The sequence below is a fragment of the Triticum aestivum genome, chromosome 3D, assembly GCF_018294505.1.
Source record: "Triticum aestivum cultivar Chinese Spring chromosome 3D, IWGSC CS RefSeq v2.1, whole genome shotgun sequence".
NCBI classification, from domain to species: Eukaryota; Viridiplantae; Streptophyta; class Magnoliopsida; order Poales; family Poaceae; genus Triticum; species Triticum aestivum.
Window position 1 is genome coordinate 617,728,394 of NC_057802.1, and position 24,741 is coordinate 617,753,134.

The 24,741-nt window shown below is 42.5% G+C and overlaps 1 long non-coding RNA gene across 1 annotated transcript; it reads left to right on the forward strand.

The window, feature by feature from the left end:
* Nucleotides 1-23,780: 23,780 nt before the first annotated feature.
* On the forward strand, nucleotides 23,781-24,425 carry LOC123075992 (uncharacterized). Its single transcript, XR_006436248.1, has 2 exons — nucleotides 23,781-24,147; nucleotides 24,248-24,425. It is a non-coding gene; the product is annotated as an uncharacterized lncRNA (long non-coding RNA).
* Nucleotides 24,426-24,741: the final 316 nt, after the last annotated feature.

Sequence of the window (24,741 nt, forward strand, 5' to 3'; positions counted from 1 at the left end):
CACAAACTCGGTCAAATTTTGAGATAATTTGACCCTCCAACAAAGTTGGAAGAACACTCTTGAAAGGACGGAGGGAGTATGTAATCATCCGAGTTGTGTGCAAGGGCTTGGCCTAGCCAGCTGACTTCCACTTCAGAGTCGTCTAGATTCAGCAATGAGGCAGCCACCCAGATTCCCTGAGCACGATTTCGGTTTATCGGCTGAGCAGATCTCGCATGCCGGCCACATTCGCAGTTTGACAGAATCATGGCCGACAATGCAAGAATCTAGGGAAGACAAAGGGGTTTGATTCTCGTTAAATTCCACCCAGAGAGACAGAAAGCAACTTATATGGTCTTTCATTCATATAACCACAACACAAACAAAGCACACTTTTAACAATACACACATATTATTTTTTTTCAAAAAAGAGGTTATCCCTCGGCCTCTGCATCAAAAAGATGCATGCAACCATCTTATTAAAAAGCAAATAGTCCAACAAAGTCATCAGGTCTCGAATTACAAAAAGGCTCACAAAGAGCTAACTGTAAGAAAACGGAATAGCCACAACTGGCGGAATAAAGAAAGACAGGAAACTAAACACCTATCCTATTACATGACCGCCATCCAAACCAGTTGAAGATAGCCCATGCTACCGTCTCCCGACGGATAGACCTAATAACCATATGCTCCCTGGCATCCATCGGAGTGAGTAGAGACCACATACGGAGCAATGTAGTGGCCCGAAAAATAACCTGCAAGAAATGAATATGTGTTGTTCTGTTAAAAAAATTGTTCATGTAATTCCATATAGCCCATAATAAAGCACACACTCCTACGTGAATCAATTTCGCTTTTTCTCATTGTACTCCATCCAGCCACGTCCCGAATAACGTGTGGATGGTATTCGAGGAGTAATGTTGAAAGCTATGTGCACAGACTGCCATAAATTTTTTGCCAAGGCAATCGAGAAAGAGGTGTTTTGACATACTCATCATGATCGCCAAAACTACATCTTCACGATCCTGTCCAGTTACGCTTAGCCAAATTATCCTTAGCTAGAATGACTTGATTGTGAACAAACCACATAAACACTTTAATTTTTAAGGGCACTTTGACTTTCCAGATTTGGAAAGATCGAGGGATAATATCAGAATTAATAATATCCACAGACATTTATTTCACCGAAAATACTCCATTCTGAGTAAGTTTCCAGCGCAACTGGTCTGGCTGTTGAGAGAGGTGAACATCCATCAATCTTCTCACAAGATGGAGCCAAGCTTCCCAACGGTTTTCGCTAAAGTCCTCCTGAATTGAATATTGAGGGGAGTGTACTGTAGTACTGTTGCAACGTAAGCATCTCTATGCTGAGCAATATTATAGAGAGAAGGATATTGGATAGCAAGAGGCGTCTCCCCTAACTATGTATCCTCCCAGAATCTCGTGGAAGTACCATTACCAATAATGAATTTTTCCCTATGGGAGAATGCTGATTTAACTCTCATCAGTCCTTTCCAAAACGGTGAGTCGGTCGGTCTGACCGTCACCTGAGACAAGGTTTTAGAATGAAGGTACTTATTACGCAGAATCTGGGCCCAAGTGGCATCGGTCTCTACAGATAGTTTGTACAGCCATTTGCTGAGAAGACATTTGTTTTTCACCTCTTAATTTTCAATTCCAAGCCCACCCTGGTCTTTTGACCTACAGATAATATCCCATTTAGCAATTCTATACTTCCTTTTTAACTCATCACTCTACCAGTAAAAACGAGATCGATAAAAGCCCAATCTTTTCCAAACCCCAACTGGGACTTCGAAGAAGGACAAAAGAAACATTGGCATACTCGTGGGCACCGAATTAATGAGAATTAGTCGGCCTCCATATGACATTAGTTTGCCCTTCCAGCAACAAAGCTTCTTTTCAAACTGATCCTCAATACACTTCCGTTCGTTGTTGGAAAGCTTGCGATGGTGAATCGGTATGCCAAGATATGTAAACGGCGTCGACCCCAATTCACATCCAAACAGCTGTTAATAAGCTTCTTGTTCGTCTTTAGCTCTCCCAAAGCAGAACAATTCACTCTTATGGAAGTTAATCTTTAGTCCCGATAACTGCTCAAAAAGGCATAGCAGAAGCTTCATGTTTCTTGCTTTCGCCAGATCATGCTCCATGAAGATGATAGTATCATCAGTATATTGTAGGATAGAAACTCCTCAGTCCAGTAAATGCGGAACGAGCCCACCTACTTGGCCATTATCGTTAGCTCTCCCTATTAGAATCGTCAACATGTCCACTACTATGATGAACAAAATAGGTGATATCGGGTCTACCTGTCTCAGACCCTTACGTGTCTGGAAATAATGACCTATATCCACTAGTAGAAAAAGGGTCAAATGTCAAGCACATTAGTGCCGGTTTGCTTTTGAGCCGGCACTAATGTGTGCATTAGTGCCGGTTCCAACGGCTAGCTAGCCGCTTTCATTAGTACCGGTTCGTGGCCGACCTTTAGCACCGGTTCGTGCCACAGACTAGTACTAAAGTGAGTGGTGGCCGGATGTTGTCAGTCCGGGGCCCCTCCAACACCTTTAGTACCAGTTCATGGCATGAACCGGTGCTAAAGGTCATCCTACATAAACCCTTCGTCCACCCGAGCTCGCTCTGTTCTTCCCCTTTCCCCTCTCCTCTCTGTTCTTCCCCTCTTCCTCTCGAGCTCATCACACATTTTGCCCAAAATTTGTCAATATTTGAAGGCCCCCATCCATTCAAATGATCACAAAGGTTAGCAACTTTGTCCTTTCATCTCTCATTGCTAGATTAGCTCTTGCAATGCTTTGTATAGTGATTAATTTATGAGTTTAGTAATTTGGTAGAAAATATATGTGCTAGTATTTGATTTATATGCAATTTGTGGTCAAAACTAACACTTAGTTTGCATATGTAGGTGTGGTTTACTTAGTGCCTTCTAAATCTCCGTCGTAACCACAGTCGATCGCCCGCACCGTTCCGTCACCGGCACCACCTTGTGGTGAGCCTCTTGTTCATGAATGTTTTACATTACCAAATTGATGTTTGTGTGATTTGGATATATAGTTACTCGTATAATTATCTTACCCGTACGTTGTTTGTTATACATAGTGCCATGGTTTTGATATCCGTCCCCGTCGGCCCTCGTCCTTGTTATGATTCGGATGTGGTATATTCTCTTTTAAAACTAGTTGTTGCCCATCAAGTTGACATAGATATTTTTGTCTAGGAGGTTTGTGAACCAGAAATTCCAACCGACCCTATTGTCGAGAGGTTAAATTTAGTTGAAAGAGAAAAAGAGTATTTGAAAGAAAAATTGAAAAGAATTGAGGGGGAGAAGATGGAATTGGAGTTGCATGTTGCCGATGTCGTCGATGATCACAAGATCAAGATGGAGAAAATGCGCTTGAAGATTAGAAAGATTAGAAAATATGCCATTGATAGTGAGGCTTGGTATCATTATGCTGTTGGATCAATTGTTACCTTAGTTGCGATCTTGATCGCATTTGTTGTTGCATTTAAATTCTTTAGTTAGAGAGTTATTTGTTTGTTGCATTTAAGTCTTGTATGAACTTTATGTATGAACTTGTATTAATTTCGTCTATTCGGTGTTGTGTAATGAAGATGAGCCGACAATGGATGTACGATGACCGATGCTCTCCCGGGTTCATTAATGGCGTGCAAACTTTTCTGCTTGCGGCTGAGGCAAACAAGCGGGCGGATGGTTTTATGCCTTGTCCATGTTTAGTCTGTAAGAATGATCACAATTACTCTACGTCAAGAACCATTCACGTCCACCTGTTTATGTCCGGTTTCATGCCCCACTATAATGTTTGGACCAAGCACGGAGAAAGAGGGGTTATGATGGAAGACAATGAAGAAGAAGAGGACGACGACAGCTATCCTGGCCATGGGTTCCCTGAATATGATGATACAACAATGGGGGAAGAAGCTGAGCTGGCAATGCGGGAAGAAGCTGAAGAAGAGGCATCAGATGAGCCCGCTGATGATCTAGGTCGGGCCATTGCCGATGCAAAGAGAAAATGCGCAAGTGATTTGGAGAAGAAGAAGTTGCAGCGCATGTTAGAGGATCACAAGAAATTGTTGTACCCGAATTGCGAAGCTGACAAGAAAAAGTTGGGCACCACACTGGAATTGCTGCAATGGAAGGCAGAGAATGGTGTATCTGACAAGGGATTTGGAAAGTTGTTGGTAATGATAAAGAATATGCTTCCAAAGGACAACGAATTGCCCGAGAGTATGTACGAAGCAAAGAAGGCTGTCTGCCCTCTAGGGTTAGAGGTGCAGAAGATACATGCATGCCCTAATGACTGCATCCTCTACCGCGGTGAGTACGAGGATTTGAACGCTTCCCCGTTATGCGGTGCATTGCGCTATAAGATCAGGCGCGATGACCCTGGTGATGTCGAGGGCGAGCGCCCCAGGAAGAAGATTCCTGCCAAGGTGATGTGCTATGCTCCTATAATACCACGGTTGAAACGTTTGTTCCAAAACAAAGAGCATGCCAAGGCGATGCGATGGCACAGAGAAGACCGTAAGAAAGACGGAAAGTTGAGAGTACCCGCTGACGGGTCGCAGTGGAGAAAAATTGAGAGAAAGTACGGGAAGGAGTTTGCAGATGACACAAGGAACGTATGGTTTGGTCTAAGCGCAGATGACATTAATCCTTTTGGGGAGCAGAGCAGCAACCATAGCACCTGGCCTGTGACTCTATGTTTGTATAACCTTCCTCCTTGGTTGTGCATGAAGCGAAAGTTCATTATGATGCCAGTGCTCATCCAAGGTCCTAAGCAACCCGGCAACGACATTGATGCGTACCTAAGGCCATTAGTTGAAGAACTCTTACAGCTGTGGAATGGAACAGGTGTACGTGCGTGGGATGAGCACATGGGGGAAGAATTTGACCTAAAGGCCTTGCTGTTCGTGACCATCAATGATTGGCCTGCTCTCAGTAACCTTTCAAGACAGACAAACAAGGGATACCGCGCATGCACGCACTGTTTGGATGATACCGACAGTATATATTTGGATAATTGTAGGAAGAATGTGTACCTGGGACATCGTTGATTTCTTCCGAGCAGGCATCCCGTAAGAAAGAAAGGCAAGCATTTCAAAGGTGAGGCGGATCACCGGACGAAGCCTCGCCACCGTACTAGTGCTGATGTACATGATATGGTCAAGGATTTGAAGGTAGTCTTTGGAAAAGGTCCTGGCGGACAACCTGTTCCGAATGACGCTAACGGACGCGCACCCATGTGGAAGAAGAAATCTATAATTTGGGACCTGCCCTATTGGAAAGATCTAGAGGACCGCTCTGCAATCGACGTGATGCACGTGACGAAGAATCTTTGCGTGACCCTGCTTGGCTTCTTGGGCGTGTATGGGAAGACAAAAGATACACCTGAGGCACGGGAGGACCAGCAACGTATGCATGGAAAAGACGACATACATCAGGGTCATGCCAGCTACGCTCTTACCAAAGAAGAGAAGGAAATCTTCTTTGAATGCCTGCTCAGTATTAAGGTACCGTCTGGCTTCTCGTCGAATATAAAGCGAATAATAAACATGGCAGAGAAAAAGTTCCAGAACCTAAAGTCTCATGACTGCCACGTGATTATGACGCAACTGCTTCCGGTTGCATTGAGGGGACTTCTACCGGATAACGTTCGATTAGCCATTGTGAAGCTATGTGCATTCCTCAATGCAATCTCTCAGAAGGTAATCAATCCAGAAATCATACCAAGGTTAGAGAATGATTTGGTGCAATGTCTTGTCAGTTTCGAGTTGGTGTTCCCACCATCCTTCTACAACATCATGACGCACGTCCTAGTTCACCTATGCGAAGAGATTAACGTTTTGGGTCCTGTATTTCTACACAATATGTTCCCCTTTGAGAGGTTCATGGGAGTAGTGAAAGAAATATGTTCGTAACCGTGCTAGGCCAGAAGGAAGCATCTCCAAGGGCCATGAAAATGAGGAGGTCATTGAGTTTTGTATTGACTTTATTCCTGACCTTAAGCCGATTGGTGTTCCTGAATCGCGGCATAAGGGCAGACTGGATGGAAAAGGCACGCTAGGAGGGAATCAAAAAATATGTATGGACGGACATTCTCTCACTGAAGCACACTACACAGTTATACAGAATTCTGCCTTGGTGGCTCCGTATGTGGACGAACACAAGAAGTTTCTACGCTCCAAACACCCGGAGCGGTCTGATGACTGGATTACACGTGAACAAACCAGGAGTTTCGCCGGCTGGTTGCAGACACGTACCATGCATGACGCCTCTATTGAAGATGACCTGTACTCGCTGTCCCAGTTACCATCTTCGAATATAATGGCTTTCAAAGGGTACGAGATAAATGGTAATACATTTTACACGATCGCCCAAGATGAGAAGAGCACCAACCAAAACAGTGGTGTCCGCTTTGATGCAACAACCAAGACGGGAAAGGAAACATATTATCGTTACATAGAGGAGATATGGGAACTTGACTATGGACGTGGTTTGAAGGTCCCTTTGTTTCGGTGCAAATGGGTCAATATGACACGATATGGGGTAACGGAAGACCCGCGGTATGGAATGACAATAGTGGATCTCAACAATCTTGCGTATGCAGACGAACCATTCATCCTAGCTAATGATGTGGCAGAGGTTTTCTATGTGAAGGATATGTCTAACAAGCCGAGAAAAAGAAAAGATAAGGAAGCGAATGCATCATACGATGAGCCAAAGCGCCACATAGTTCTTTCTGGGAAGAGAAACATCGTGGGAGTGGATGAAAAGACAGACATGTCAGAAGATTATGAAAAGTTTGATGAAATTGCTCCATTCACAGTGAATATTAACCCGAGCATCCAGTTAAAAGATGAAGATTTTTCATGGCTACGGCGCAAAGGGACATACGCGAAGAAAAAGTTTCACACCCAAAGATCTGGGATGTGATCGGCTTCACTATCATCACTTTCTTCTGTGTTTCACACCCAGGAGGGAATCTCTGTAATAGTTAGGATAGTTATGTGTTTTGGCATTTGAAACGCGAAGAAATTTTATGTGCAAACAAATTCTTTCATGCATTTACTGATTTTTTCAGCTAAATGACCCTGAAACTAAAAAGCATTTCAAATGAATTTCAGAAAAGGTTGAAAGTTGGCATGGTATCATAATTTCACCCACATAGCATGTGCAAAAAAGTAGAGAGGGTTACCGCAAAAACTGGATGCACTTCGTGTTTAAAATGGACAATCTCTGTCGAAGTACAGGGTTTCGGACAAAAACTCATCCATTACAAAGGCATTTCATTTTTTAAATAACCTAAGCATTACCAAATTGAATATAATGATAAAACACACTAATATTAAACATAAGAAAAAAAAATCACTGAAAATCTATTTTCAAAGTTAAGTTATTCACAAACTAGTGATTCACACAAATTTCAAATAATTCAAAATGTAAACTATTCAAATTTGTAAACTACCGGCACTAATAGAAAGTTTGTAATATTTTGTACCTAAAGCAAAAATATTCACAAAGAAACTCTAAATACAGCAAAAAAACAACTCAAAAATAAATAAAACAAAAATAAATAAAGCAAAAAAAAAGAAAATAAAAAAGCCCGCCTACTGCGCCACAGCGGCCTGCATACGACTAGAAACTCAACCTGGGCAGCATAGAATATTTAGGCCCAGTATGCCTGCTTTGGAGTGGAGCTCGAGAGAGCTACCGCACTGGGGCTTATAAACCAGTGCGGACGCCCCTCGGCTAGCGAGGTGGGACTAAACATTACGCACCGCACCTGCGCCAGCGCACCACCTTTAGTGCCGGGTGGTGGCTCAAACCGGTATTAAAGGGAGGGTCTTTAGTACCGGTTGGAGCCACCACTCGGTACTAAAGGTGGGCGCTTCCCGCCGCTTGGCCTAGCCAAAATTGACCTTTAGTACCGGTTGGTCGCTCCAACCGGTACTAAAGGCCCATCCTATATAAGAAAACACTTCAAAAAATTCAGTTTCTCATCTGCTTCTTCTCCTCTGCCCCGTCGCCCGCCGCCCCCCGTCGCCGCCCCCATCGCCACCCCTCGTCGACGCCCACGTCGCAGACCCGTCCCTGTCGTCGCCGCCCCGGCCGTCCCCGTCGCCGCCCGTCCCCTTCGTCGCCGCGCTCCGCCCCGTCGTCCCCGCCCGGCCCGTCCCCGTCCCCGTCCCCGTCGTCCCCGCCCGGCCCGTCCCCGTCCCCGTCGTCCCCGCCCGGCCCGGCCCCGCCCCGTCGTCCCCGCCCGGCCCGTCCCCATCCCCGTCGTCGCCGCCCGTCGCCGTCCCCGTGGCCACCCCCCGTCGCCTCGCCTCGCCGGTGAGCTCCTGCCCTGGCCGCCATGTCCACACACACACACATTGTTTTTTAGTTTTTTAGTATAGAAATTTTTCTGTTTTTTAGTTATAGAAATATTAGAAATGATATAGAAATGTTAGTTATATAGAAATGTTATAAATTTTTCTGTTTTTAAGTTATAGAAATATTTATAGAAATGTTAGCAATTTTTTTGTTTTTTAGTTATAGAAATATTAGAAATGTTAGTTTATATAGAAATGTTAGAAATTTTAGAATTAGTTTTAGTTAGATGAATTAGATTAATGTCAAATTGTTAGAATTTGCATATAGAATTTTAGTTATCACAATCCAATCATTTAAAAAATGTTACTTTTTGCGGGCATATAGTATTTGTTCTCGACGATGCCCGGCCCGCATCCTCGCCGTTGACCCGTTCGCGACGACGTCCGGCTGACCCATGTCCGGGATTGGGCTCCGCCGGGCTGGCACTGGGAGGTGCTACCTGGAGGGGCGCGCCGCTTGGTGAGGAACCCGGCCTCGGGTCCCGTCGTCGACCCTGATCTCCTTTGGTGGCGTTCGCGTGGGCCACATTCGGTGCAGAGGGAGCCGGCCCCGCCGGAGGTGGTGCGACGTCGTGTCAGGGAAGAGGACGAGCACGTCCATCGCTACATGGCTGCTATGGACGTCAGGTTCTCCAATACCTGGCAGGTTCTTTGGGCAGATGACCGGAGATATGATCATGTGATGGGTCCTTGTCTTTGGGTGTCCACCGCCCGCGCCCCAGGAACCGCGAGTGGCCTAGATTCTTCTATAGTATTCGATCTTTATTAGCTACCTAGCCAGTGATGTATTCCAGATTATATATTATTCGAGACGATGTATTCGAGATTATATATTATTCGAGACGATGCATATTATGTACTATATGATTCAGTTTTTCCTTATTGATTGCATCCATGCATTGTAATTTGAATACTAGATTGTTTTATATTTCTTCTGTATTACTTAAATAAAAGCTATGGCGGACAATACCGGCAGAGAGGGAGAAGAGGCCCTGTTCGAGATCATACGCAGCCCTAGCAGGCCAGATGATCTGAATGAAGCAAATGACGGCTCCCAATATCTAAACAATACCGGGGAGGGTTATGATAAGATATTCGATCTCGACGACCGAGCTGATGAAGTCATGAACTATGCTTATGATTATGATGACGCAGACAATGATTATGATGACGAATACAATGTTGATCTTGAAATAACAAAGACTACCGGCGAGGTATATTTATACAAGCAGGCATCTAGTGATCATCACATGTTTTTTTATTTGAAGATATATTAACGAATCGATCTTTCTTCTTTCAGCCCTCCGGATCGAGAAAATCTGCTTCTACAGACAGTAGGACAAAGCGCGGCCCGGGCAAAAAGTTGAAGGAGGGTGTAAAGTACAACATCGATTCCATCAAAGCTAGTGGCGAACCCCTCACGCCTAAGAACATTGCGAACAAGTTCGTTCGTCAGCGCGGAGTTCTTGTGAAGGACCAACTCCGGATCTCCATCAAGAATGCAAAGAGCCAAAAACTAAACGCCCAGATGTTACTTGGGTCGACGACAGAGCAAAACAAAAGCTTTGGGAATATCTGATGGAACATTTCACCCTACCAGATTATTTCACTGATGCAGATGTGTAGAAAGTCAAGGACGCTGCTCTTAAGAAGATGGCAATTGCATTCAACACCCACAAGAAAACTGTATGGGCCAACTACCTCGCTGCAGAAAGGAAGACTCCAGAATTCAAGGGAACACTGGAGAAGCAAAGAGAACACTGGCCCGCTTTCGCGAAATTCAAGGAATCAGAATTATCTAAGGAACGGTCGAGAAAAAACAAGGCCAATGCCGCAAAAAAGACGCAGTTCCATAGGCTGGGTCCAGGTGGCTATGCGGTGGCAATGCCTAAGTGGGATAAGTCTGCGCAAGAGATGGAGGATGCAGGGGTCACTCCGGTTACTAGGAGCTGGCCCCCTAGGTTCATAACTTGGTTCTATGCGCATGGGGGCGTTGGACCCGAAGACAGGCCTGGTTTCGAAGAAGGCAAGTCTAAAAGGAGCAGAACAAAAGTTACTTGACGCAATAGAAGAACGACGAGAGAACGATGAGCTTACGCGCGCCCTGGGAAATCCTGAACACCCGGGAAGAACACGAGGCAAGGGCGTTATTCCCTGGTATGAGGGCTTTTCGGAATGGAACGACGACTACAGGACCCGTGCAAGAAAGAAGATGAAGGAGGAGAAGAAGAGGAAGCTGGAGGAGGAGCAGAGGAAGCAGGACGCGGAACGCCTTCAAGGCCTAGAAGCAAGGCACGCGGACTTGGCACTCAAATTCCAGCAGCAGCAGCAGCAGATCGACTCACTTAGCCTGGAAAGGGGGTCTCAGATGCACTCGACAAATCTATCGTCAGTTGCTATTGTCTGTAAGTGATTTCTTTCTGTAATTTAAGTCTCAAGCTAGCTCTAGTGCTCATTGATTGATCATTAATTACTTGTAATTATATATCCTCACTATATATTCTTTTCTGCGGTATTATGCAGGATGAAGATGTATGAAATGAAAAAAGCTGGACGCTATGGCATTGGGTTCATTGACCCAAATACCGTTAATGAATACACATGGAAATTGGAATGGTGTAGACAAGATGTAGAGAAAAACATGGTAGAGTTTTTGAAGCGCCTCAATAGCAATGAAGATATACTACTTCCTTACAACTTCGAGTGAGTCACACTGTCTTGTACTACAAATTCTGTTTTTGCTTACTAGCTAGATGTTAATAAGTGTATAGGGTTTAGGGTTATAGTTGATTAGTGTTATGCACATGCCTGCTTAATTTATACATGCAAACGTATGCGCATGCATCTTCCACTGGATCTTGTTAGACATTAAAGTTGACGAAGGAAAAGTTGAAGTACTGGACTCACTACTTAAGAAAGATAGTGACTACAGCATCGTGAAGGGGATAGTCGACAGGTTATTTCAATCATTATTAACTATATCTCGGCCTATTTAGTTCTTCATTTCCTGATATGAACTATTTTTAATAACCCCTTTATTAATTTTCTTTGCCGGCTGGCAGGGCTTGGGCAAAATGCATCAAGGTGACTCCAGGAAAATGGCGACAAAAGCTATGTTGGTATCGACCCTAGGTAAGTAATCAAGTAGTACTAGCTAGCTAGCTACCATCTCTTTAATTCTTGTTTCAATACCATTAATTAATTAACATGCTTGATTAATAATTATCTGATTAAATTCTATTCTCGTAAAGGCCCTGAAGCAGGCGCCGGGGACTGAAGTGTGTGCATACTATGTTTGTGAGAACATTCGCATGATGGCGTCCAAAAGGAGCAGATTTGATAGACAGGACTGGGTATGTTTGCCAAAACACTATTCACAAATCTTACATGATTGTCGATATCTAGTCACACAACTAATACACATGCATATTGATCTCCTTCTTAACAGTTTAAAGAGGTGCGGGACCAGCTCCTACCAACAGAGCGCATGCGAGCACTTCAAGAGGAAATAGCGGGATTTTTGCTCGACCAGGTCATAGATCCCAAAGGAGAATACTATTACCCGCTACCGCCCCCATGAACCACTTGTCATCGTGCTCCGAAGGAACCAAGGCAACATGTAGGAGAAATTGTATATATATACATGTGTATGTGTGAATAATTAATGATGGTTGTGAGACATTCGATTATATATATATATATATATATATATATATATATATATATATATATATATATATATGATCGGTTCTACGAGAAATCTATTTATATATATGCATAACGTGTACAATATGTAGTATCGTAAAATACCAGCAAACAAAAAAGAATTAAATGAAAAACACAAAATTAATGGAAAAATAAAAATTAAAACCAAACCCCCCCCCCCAAACATTTAGTACCGGTTGGTGCTACTAACCGGTACTAATGGTCTACCAGCACCCGGGCCTGGCTCGTGCCACGTGGTGGCACTTTAGCGCCGGTTCGTGCCGAACCGGTAGTAAAGGGGGGGCCTTTAGTCTCCACTCTTTAGTGCCGGTTGCAGAACCGGCACTAAAGGCTCTTACGAACGGCGCTAAAGCCCGGTTCTGCACTACTGACCATCATTTACTTTGATTTCGACACTGCCTTTTTGCGTAAAGGAGTCTACCTGCTTTCTCCAGGACTGATCAAATCCTTTCATCCACAAGAACAATACACACATATGACCGTAGTATATACTCCATCCGGCCTTTTTTACTCTGCATATAAGATTTGTTGTCTGAAGTCATAAGTTTGATCAACTTTATAGTAAAAAATATCAACATTCACAATACAAAACCAATATTATTAGATGCATTATGAATTTTATTGTCATACTGTATAACTTCAGTATTGTAGATTTGCTATTACTTCATTTAAATATTGTCAAATTTACAAGCTTTGACTTTAGACAAATCTTAGTTGCAGACTAAAAAGCTCTGGAGGGAGTATTTACAAGCACACCATTCCTTTGCCATTAATTGACCATCCAATTTATTTAGAAAAATGTTTTGTGTCCTATTTTTGTTTCCGCTAGACACCCAAAAGAACCAAGCCATTAATATGTTTGCCTGCATACAAGTGTTTCCATATATATACATACTGATCCTTCCGTTCATAGATATAAGATGTTTTGTATATTTTAATATGGACAAAATATATATTAAAATGAGTGAACAAACACGATAAATTGCAACTATGTACATCTGAATTAGAAAAAAAAATAGAACATTTTATAGTTGTGAATGGAGGGACCGAGGTAGTACTTCTTAAGAATAGTCCCTGGTTTTCCAGCGCAGGACAACAACGGTGGATTTCTGTGACACACACGAGACTGCTGCCTAGCTAGCTCACACGACACTCTATAAGCAAGTTTCTACATCGCAGTTATGAACTTGAGGCCCGAAACACAGCTATGAACTTCTTTGCACATTCACTGTCCCTGAACCATTGAGGCACATACGAAGCACATACGTATGTGACCTTCGTTGTGCCACATTATGAACTTCCAGCCTAGGTATCACATATGAAGCACCCCGTCGAGGCACCCCACATTGTACAAGGCCTAATTGTTGGACATGCATATAGGAATTAGCATGCATATAGTTAGTTGGGTTAGTGGTTAGAGTGCGTCGTGTGTCGAGCAGTTGGAAGTGGATCGTGCGCCAAACGGGGGCGAAACGTTATGCGTGTGTGCACCCATGTATAAACTCCCCCATGTGTTGCTGGATGTATTACGATCCGATGTGAGTTTGAGCCGGAAAAAAGGTTGTTCGCCGGTCGCCGGAAAACAGTGCGCTCCTCTCCTTCTTCCACCTTCGTCCCAGCTAGAGAAGACTGAGAGCAGTCTAGAGTTAGCCCCAGCAAATACATGTACGTGTTTGTTTAAACGAGTACAAGTGCACATGTTCGTGTCTGTGTAGGACTAGTGTTGGAGACCGAGTAAGGTAACTCGTATTACTAGTCCTGACTGTTTTATTTATTTATTAAGGACAGTAAAACTGAGAGTAAATCAAACTCTCTGGGCGTTCTGGGCGTTCCTAGCTGTCAGATCTACTATGTAAAATCCATTTGTCCTGCATTGGTAAATAATGGCCCAACTGTCCTATGGGCAGCTGCTCCGGATGATCAAACAGAGCTCTCTGGTTAACTGGGCATGTTCTCCCAGCCCAGTAGCTGGCCCACAACCACGCACAAATCCTGGCATCCTTTCTCCTTGATCCCCATAGCCGTTGCACCCCTTGAGCGCCGCAGTCCTCCCTCCTCTTTCGTCATTAGCTGTCGCCGTTGATGCCATCCCATCTCCCTCCTCTCTGTCTGATGCCCATGATGACCACGTCGCTGGGAGGACGCCGCCGTCCGTGGCATCATGCCCCTGCGGGGGTGGTGAGGGGCCGCCGCCACCGCGGGCCAGGAGTGCATAGGAGCGTCAGGCCGAGGCTGGACACCTCCCCATGCTACGGGTTACAAAAGCTGCGAGAGTTCTACACAAAATCGCCTTGAGCCTGTCGCCCCCGTGCTCGCTGGTTCCAGCAGGACATCATCGCGCCATGCAGTCCTTGTGCCGTAGCTGGAGCAGGAAGCGGGACCAAGGGAGAACGGAGGGAGAGATGTTGTGTTGGGGAAGCATCGTGGCTAGGGGAGGTGCGGTGGTGGGCTCTCATTGGATGCACAACTTCTGCCTAGGATTGATAGAGGCAGCGAGACCGAGGAAAATGGAGGGATATATGGCGTGTTGGGCATAAGAACAACGGAGAAATGGGTGGGCCCGGCACTTGACCGGTGCGCATGAGGGAGGCCACCGGCCAAGTGTTTAGACAGTCAGTCGTTCGAGACATTCACTAGTAGAAATCAGGGCATTGGTTCGGCCCTCGTAATACCATTAATCCCGGTTCGCTCACGAACCGGGACCAAAGGAGGCAACTGTCCTGGTTCGTGAGCCCAGGGGGCCGGCCGGGCCACGTGGGCCATCGGTCCCGGTTCGTCTGGACCTTTTGGTCCCGGTTCCACGCACGAACCGAGACCAATGCGCCTCGCCCCTGGCCCATGACCATTAGTCCCGGTTTGTGGCAGGTTTGTGCCACAAACCGGGACTAAAGGGTTGGTCCTCGTTGTGGTCAGAGTTCCGTCCCACCTCGCCAACCGAAGGGCGCTCACCCCGGTTTATAAGCCCGTCCCTCTCTGCCTTGTTGAGCTCCTCTCAAAGTGAAAATCGATGCCCTTATACAGGAAATTTGACCTAAATTCAGAGTAAATTTCTTTGAAATTCATAGAAATTTATTATGATTTTAGGTTGAATTCTCTCTATAGGCGCATCTATGCTCATTTTTTATGTTGGGGTTGGCGATCTTTACAGACTTTTTGTGTGTTGAATATGCACCATTCAAAATCAGTCTCAGTCTCTGTTTTGAATGGTTCATTTTGAACACACAAAAAGTCTGGAGTTCAAATAAGTTCAAGAAAATGAAATCCCTTTGTAACAGATGAGTTTTCGTCCGAAACCCTGATACTTCGAAAGAGATTGTCCATTTTGTTCACGAAGTGCATCCAGCTTTTGCCGTAACCCTCTCAACTTTTTAGCACACATGCTATGTGGGTGAAATGATGATACCATGCCAACTTTCAACCTTTTCATAGCTCATTTGTAGGGATTTTCAATTTCAGAGTCATTTAGCTCAAAACAATCCGTCACTGCATGAAAAATAACAAATGAAGTCAGAAAGGGTTGAAAATTGATGATGTGGCTTTGAATGGTGGCTTCTTCTCTATTCCTTCTTACTGGACTGGACGGATTCCTTTCTGAACACACAAAAAGTCTGGAGTTCAAATAAGTTCAAGAAATTGAAATCCCTTTGTAACAGATGAGTTTTCCTCCGAAACCCTGATACTTCGAAAGAGATTGTCCATTTTGTTCACGAAGTGCATCCAGCTTTTGCCGGGACCCTCTCAACTTTTTAGCACATGCTGTGTGGGTGAAATGATGATACCATGCCAAATTTCAACCTTTTCAGAGTTCATTTGTAGGGTTTTTCAATTTCAGTTTCATTTGAAATGCTTTTCAATTTTAGGGTCTTATAGCTCAAAATAATTAGTAAATGCATGAAAAATAACAAATGAAGTCAGAAAGGATTGAAAAATGATGATGTGGCTTTGAATGGTGCATTTTGAACACACAAAAAGTCAGGAGTTCAAATAAATTTTAAAAAATGAAATCCCTTTGTAACAGACGAGTTTCCGTATGAAATCCTGATACTTTGAAAGAGATTGTCTGTTTTGTACACGAAGTGCATCCCTTTTTTGCCATAACCCTCTCAACTTTCTTTCACATGCTATGTGGATGAAATGATGATACCGTGCCAACTTTCAACCTTTTCAGAGTTCATTTGAAATGCTTTTCAATTTTAGGGTCTTATAGCTCAAAATAATCAGTGAATGCATGAAAGATGGTGCATGAAAAATAACAAATACAATAAATAAGTAATTAAAAACAAAATAATATAAACTTTATTAAAATATATAAGTAGAAACAAAATAAAATAAACTTTAATAAAATTTATGAAACTAAAATTAACAAAGTATTTTCTGTTCAAAACATTATAAGAAACCTCTAGTATTATTAAAACTAAAATTATATAAAATTGATGCAACTAAAATTATCGAAGTATTTTCTGTTCAAAATCATTAAAAGCAAAAAGAATTTTCATAAAGAACTTTTTTTGTTAGAAACTTTAATAGCAAAAAGAATTATCATAAAGTAAAATAAATAAGTAATTAGAAACAAAATAAAATAAAATAAATAAGTTTTTTGTTGTAAGTATAAACAAAACAAAATAAATAAAGCAAAAAAGAAAACAAAAAAAAGGCAAAAAATAAAAATATGCCACCTACTGGGCCACCACGGCCTGAATACGACTAGAAACCCATCGATGGGCCAGGATTCAGGCCCGCAGAAGGCCCAGTAAGCCCATCAGGCATAGCAGTGATAATTAGGCCCGTAAGCCTGCAATGGAGAGGAGCTCGAGAGGGGTGTGGCAGTGGGGCTTATAAACCACTGCGCACCCCTCTCAACTAGCGAGGTGGGACTAAACTTTCGACGCGGGCGCAGCAGCACAAGGCCTTTGGTCCCGGTTGGTGGCACCAACAGAGACTAAAGGTGTGCATTGGTACCGGTTCGTGGCGCTAACCGGTACCAATGCCCCCCCTTTAGTCCCGGTTGGTGACACCAACCGGGACCAAAGGCCGCCGCTTCCCGCCCTTTGGGCTGCTGAAAAGAGGTTGGTCCCGGTTGGTGGCACCAACCGGGAATAAAGGTCGCATTCGTCCCGGTTGCTGTCACGAACCAGGACCAATACTTCGTCTATATAACTAGCACTTGTGAAATTTTTCATTCAGTTCGTCTTCCCCGCCCCGGCGACGCCGCCAGGCTGCCCCTCTGCGCCTCGCCGTCGTCGTCGTCGCCCCTGCCTCCGACGCTGTCCTGTGCCGCCCAGACGCTGTCGCCGCCCCGCGCCCCCTGCCTCCTCGTCGCCCGTCGCCGCGCCCCTCACCTCTGCCCCTGCCTCCTCGTCGCCCGTCGCCGCGCCCCTCACCGTCGCCGTCGCCGCCCCCTATCTCCTCGTCGCCCGTGGCCGCGCCCCTCACCGTTGCCCCCGTGCCCTGCCTCCTCCTCGATCGCCGCCCCTTAGTGAGCTCATATGAATTTCCTAATTTAGATGTGTAGTTAATTTACATGTGTAGTTTAGATGTGTAGTTAATTGAGTTGTTGTAATTTGTTCATATATGAATATGCAAAAGTTAGAATTTTTTCCTGTTCATAGATTTTTTTGTGATATTATTGTTGAATATGCAAATGTTTGTGTGTTCATATATATGCAAAGAATATGTCGATTTTTTCATAGAATTTTTATAATTTTTTTTGTTGTAATTTTGTTCATAGAATTTTTATCTTGTTCATAGAATTTTTATGATTTTTTTCTGTTGTAATTTTGTTCATAGAATAAGAAGAGAAAGTGTTTAATAGAATTAGTTAGAAAAATAATAGAACTAGTTAAACTAGTTTATTTTTAGTAAGTACTACATTATTCTATTTATAGTAAGTGCTTAGTAGTTGAACTAGTTGATTTAATAAAACTAGATTATTTTACTATAGAAGTTGTTTATTTTTAGCAAGAAAATTAATAGAACTAGTTTATTTTTTTAGTTAAAGCAATTATTCCCGCATCGACGTCGAAGATGCCAATCCCGCATCCTCGTCGTCGACTCGGCGGAGGAGGCCGGCTTGATCAGAGGGGCCATGTACGGGACTGGGCTCCGCCGGGCTGGTTTTGGGAGGTGCTACCTTCCGGGGGGCGTAGGTTGGTGAGGAGCCAGCCCGTCATTGACCTGATCCTTGTTTGGTGGCGGTCGCGTGGGCCAGTGATGGTGCCGAGGCTTCCGGACACCACGGAGGTGGTACGTCACCGTGTCAGCGAGGAGGACGAGCACGTCCGTCGCTACATGGTTGCGTTGGAGTGCAGGTTCGACAATACCTGGCAGGTTCTTCAGGGATCTCACTGGAGCTATGATCCTGTGATGGTTCCTTCTCTCTGGGTATCCATCGCCCGCGCCGATACCCATCGGGCGCTACGGTTCTAGCTGTACTAGCGATGCGCTATGTATGATAGTATTCGAGGTGTATTAGTGATAATATTCGACGGTGTACGGCTGCATGGATATGATGTAGTTTTGCTTATAATTGAATGCATCCTAATTTGAATACTACTTTATTTTGTGATATGATTTTGCTTATTGAATGCTCAAATTGGAAAACTACTCCTACTTTGAATGCTAAAATTGGAGAGCACTATGCAAGGCGTATGCATATGATTAGTTGATAGCTTATAGGGTTTTTGTTTTCGCAGAAATCTAGGAGCCCCCTCCATCATCCCCGCCGTCGTCCCCGTCACCGACCCCCTCCGACCTCGAGGTGAGACCAGCCACGAACCGGTTTTAGAAAGATAATTAAACGATATTTCGGGTTGACTTTAAGTCTATTGAGTCTCCACCATATATGAGAGGACAAAGAATCCCGACTGTTGTCGTGGGGGTAGCTTCTCCTTCGTTCCCGTGTGCTAGACAATCTGGTGTAATGCACTCTGGAACGAAAGGAAGGAGCTACCATCACCGACAGTCGCAAATGTCTGAGAGGAATCAATCAGGGAGAGTTCCACCACATATATATGAGAGGACGAAGAATCCCGACTGTTGTCGTGGGGGTCGCTTCTCCTTCGTTCCCGTGTGCTAGACATTTTGGTGTAATGCACTCGGGGATGAAAGGAGGAGCGACCATCACCAACGGTCGAATGTATACACCACGTGAGCTGAGAGTTTTCAAGAAAAGACTCGACAAACCGATAGTCAACCCGTGATGAATAATAATGATCTAACTTAGGTTTTTTAGTACATATATTTAATTATAGACATTTAATATTTGAATTATGAACATAGGAAATGTCGTACTCGGGGGAGTGCGACTGGTGCCACGACGACCGAGGTCTGTGCGACAGGCCTCACCTGGACGAAGATCGGTGCTTCAGTATTAAGCTGGAGGAGACCTTCGATGTTGAAACGGTACGCAACGACGACAAGTGTTATTTTTTCGTAATTTAGCACGACTTCAACTATTTCAACGTGTACTTTTCATCTTTTACAATTCGACTAGCTTATCCCATGCCATGCAAGACGCTACGTCTTGGAGAGGATGGGTTTTGAAGATCATGAAAGTATGGAAACAAAGAAAATTCACCTAAGGACCCATCATGATATAGATTTTGAAGTAAATCTGTATAATTCTGAGAGTGTAACCCATTTTGGTTGCAAAAATTGGGAAGCATTTTGCAAGATGTATGGTTTTGATGAGGGTATGCTTGTCACCATGGATCTTGGTGATCCTGACATCGAGCAAGACAATATGGACATTTGGGTCCTTGTTGATACGCCTCCAATTCTACCGCTATGTGAGTTTCTCAAACATAGTTATTAGCTAATTTATATTATTCATTTCAAAATAGTTGACAGCTTATTTTCATTGACAGCTTATTTTGATTGTTCAAACAATGTGCGGAACATGGTAGACAGAACCTACTACACCGATGGCTCTGAGTTAACTTATAAGGAGAAAACTCATCTGGTCGGATTTTGTACTGATCTTGAGAATTACAATATCTATTGTAAAACTCCTCCACATTATGGTCAATACGTGCCACTAGTGCACGTGTTGAACTACGGTAACTACTATGGAGATACCCTGGTAAGATTTCTTACTATTACGACATCCGTGCATCTTTTGCATACTTCTAAAACTAGTACATCATTGCTAACTATGAAGTTATTACTATGTTTTTCAAGAGATAATCCCAGAGGATTGTGTGCCTCATTTGATGTATCAGAATGGTATCCTTGATGTTTTGAACATACAACCAGGTCATCCTACGAATCTCAACTGTCCATACCGGATTTCTAAAAGAAGTGGAGACATGAAAATCAAAGAATGGAAAAAATGTATGGACAGTCGCAAGGAGGTTCTTGGAAGCAAAAGGAAGCGAAGCGCAAAAATTGGAGACAGGATGATCTCCATTCTCCACAATGGAGAGTCGGGGTCTATATTGTTTTATGCTATTTTACCTGAAAGAGGGTATTTAGGTCCTACCTAATACTGATGATCATGTGCTAAGAACAATTAAGTAGGGTTGGTTCGATGACTATGAGGATGATGATCGTATGACTTGTTATTAATAACGAGTAGAAGTTGTATGATGATGATTAGTAGGACTTGTTATTATGATGATGCATGATGCGGGCATGAAGAGTTATTATATATCAGTGGGTGAAATGAACATGGATTGGAATGAAGTGAAGCCAACAAGCATGTGGTGCATGTCGAAAGTAGTACTAATCCAAACTTGATCAAGTTAGGATTAATATTACTTTCGACATGCACCACATGTTGCCTTCACTTTAATCTAAGCCATGTTTAGGCATAGCAGTAGCGTTGGTAAATCAAGCACGAAAATAAGAGAGGACAGTTCTCTCTGTTAGCTAGCTTACACATCCTAAATTACCGTCTAAACCCTCCCCCTTTCAAAACAAAAACAAAAACCCCAGCCACTGAAATGCTGACGCGTGGATGCCTTTTGGTCCCGGTTGGTGTCACCAACCGGGACCAAATGCCCTCCTGCCTGGGCTGGCCGCAGCGCCCACGTGGAGGCCCATCTGTCCCGGTTCGTGTAAGAACCGGGACTAAAGGCCAGGGCATTAGTAACGACCCTTTAGTCCCGGTTCAACAACCGGGACAAAAGGCCCTTACCAACCGGGACAGATGACCCTTTTTCTACTAGTGATTATATTTGGCGCGTGACCCGCTGGCTAATGAGCCAGTGCACACCAACTTCCTTTGCGCTCAAGATCCCCTCTGTTGTTTTATTTCCTATTTTGCTATTTGCTATTTGGATTTCTTATTTAAAATAATTTGAGATTTCAATAAACTTCCAAATTTCAAAAACTAAAGGTCTAGAATTCATAATATCTTCGTGATTTAAAAAAATGTTCTTCTACTCAAAAAAGTGTTTGTGAACTTGAACAAAACATTTGTGAGTTCAAAAAATGTTCATATTTTTTTCAAAAGTGGCCAAAATAATCCAAAATGATCATGAATTTAACGTAATATACTTGATTCATTTTTTTCGCTGATTCAGAAAATGGTCATGAATTAGAAAAACACTCACGCATTGCAAATATTGTTCGTCAAACAAACACCTTGTGAATGAATTTAAGAAAAAAGTCGCTGATTCAAAAGTGTTCATCAAATCAGAAAAAACTAAGCCGATGCAGAAAATGGTTATAAATGTTAAAAAATTGTTCACAAAAAATTGAATGTGAATTACAAAAACAATTACTGACTGAAAAATGTGCGCTACTTCAAAATATATTCATTAACTTCGAAACAATATTCATGCATTTCAGAAAAAATTTCGTCAAACAAACATGTTCATGAATTTCAAATAATGTTCTCAAATTTCAAAAACAATTTGTCAATTAATAAAATGTCCTTACATTAAAAAATGTGCACAAATTTTTGGAAAACTTACTGCAATTTAAATATTATTTTTTGAATTTAAAAATTATAGACGACTTTCCAAAAGTTGTTTGCACATATGAAATTTTTCACACTTTAACAATAAACGCCAAAATAAATATGTTCATGAATTTAAATAATGTTTGTGAATTCGAAATGTTCATTAATTTTTATAAGCATCTGCAAATTTGGAAAATATTTTGAATTTCATGAGTTTGTAAAAACTTTTCGCAAATTTGCAAAAACTTTTTGCAAATTATATAAATCTTCAGAATCCATAGAAATGTGAAAAAAAAAAGTTCATGATTTTTTGTTTGTGAATTTAAAAACATGTTCATAAAATGGAAACCAAAAAATGAAAAATTAAAGGAAAAAGAAAAGGAAAAGGAAAAACTAACATGAAGAAAAGAAAAGGACAAAAACAAAATGAAAAACAAGGAAAATAATTGAAATGAAAAAAGAAAAGCTCGGAGAAACAATAAGAAAGAAAAAAAAATGATCTATGAAGGTTCTAGGATCTTTCCAAAACCTATGTGGAGCTAGTTTGGGCCGGCCCACATTAAGTAGGTAGTGGGAGTGGGGGGTTACGCGCCATGTCGCTAACCAGCGACCTGCACACGGAGTAAAATTGCCCTGGCTGTTCCTAATCATTAACATTAAAAGTAACACCTGTAAAACCTAAAAACAAAGTTACACGTGTATGCTGGCTACATGGAAGCATCGCTACGTTTGCAACCAGGGAGGCAATGGCTCTAGCGGAAGAGTTGGGAACGGTCAGGATTCACATTGCATCTGATTGTGAAGGTGTTGTGACATCGGTTAAACAACTGACTCTTCACGCAGATCACGAACATGTCAAGACGTACTTTAGAAACAGCCCCCAATTCATTGTGTTGCAAGCACATCATAACGGGTGTCTTTCAGGACCATGTTTACTATCAAGATGAAATCTCATGCACAAGTATAAGGTTGTGAGTGTAAGACCTCATACCCAATCATATTTCCATATCATTGTTTACATCCAGAAGATTATTAAAGGGCCGGTTTAAAATTGGAATATTTAATGAGGATAGTAACTTGTTTGAGTCGTTGTTGTAGTGGACATCTTGTCATGGGTTTGATACACAGGGTCACTTCTCAGGGGAAATTGTAACGGAACATTCTATCCAAACCGGATCTAAAATGGAACCATGCACCGCCTAAATTACTTAGGATAACCGGCACTGGGAATATCATATGCTAGTATCATGCTATATATTTTTGAAACTTAGTATCATACGTATTACGATACATGACAAAATATACTACAATGGTTAATATGATACAGTATCATTATATGATACAGTATCATTATATGATACCATATCTTCCCTTTCTTCATTTAATGAAATGCCACCTCATGATAAATGCATAGTTAGCATGCATGATACTTGACCCGTTGATCTTTCAGCAATAAAAGCAAATGTGCAACACCTATGACTATATTAAATGAGGGAATATCCTAGAAAGATATGCTTAGTCTTTTTAATGCTTTATTAAATGTTCCAATCTTCGTGAACAGGTTTTTTTAAATGGCCATCGAGTATTCGGTTTAATTATGGGATATCTCAAGGCCAGCCATAAGATTTAAGATAGTATCCAATAAACTAATCCACGTGTAGGTTAGTTGGTTGGACAGATGTTGTATTCAAGTGCCCTCACCACCACAACCAATATATAGAACCCATGTGGTGTTTAAGACTTGCACATCTTCCTAGTGTTAACATATTCTGCAGAAACGATGACTAGATCTAAAGGAATGTGGGTGTTCTCCCTCCTAGTTTTACTTGCTTTCTCCTCTTATTCATATCATGCACGAGGAGATGAATTGACCGAGGAAAAAAATCTTGTGATAGAGTATTGCAAGAAGCACATCATAAAATATTTCGGTGACCCATTTCCAAAACTCAGCAGCAAATGCTGCGGAATAGTATGTTTATTAATAGACCTCCATGCCATTTGCGAGAAATTCACTATCAAGGATCTGCTTTGGATTGACCTAGAAAAGTGGGCTACTGTTACACATGTGTGCGGCAACTCATTACTTCCAGGGACTATATGTGCAGGTGTGTTATTATTCTTTTATATATTTTAGCATTTAGACATAATTTCCTTGCTTACGTTCATGAAATTAATTAATGATGAGGAACTCATTCTCCTCTGCAGGTTATGTTGTTCCTCGTTATGGTCACGAGCCACCTCCAACTGAACACTCAGTGTAAGGCAGGCTCAGCGAATAAAGGTGGGGACACTATGATATTGATGCTTTGCCAGGGTATCTATGTTATAATGTATCTTAGTTTTTATGCTATGAATAAAAAAAGGACGACCTGCATGTTCTCTATCTTTTTACCACGATCTTTGGTCAGGGCTGCAATCAAAGTCGTTCATTAATCATAAATAACCCGATGAATTTAAATCCAGTGTCTCGAAAACAATTTTTTATACATTATTCAGTACAATGTACAAACAATAAGATGGAAAGAATACGTCCAATATATGTGACAACATGTCTTCAAGAGCAAACTGAGACATCCAGAATGAAACAACGAAAAGATATTGGAAAACAACAATATGACAACCTTTTATCACTGCCATGAGCCCATGACAAACATACATCCACAAGTAAATGTAATCTCCATCACTCCTTGACCACAATA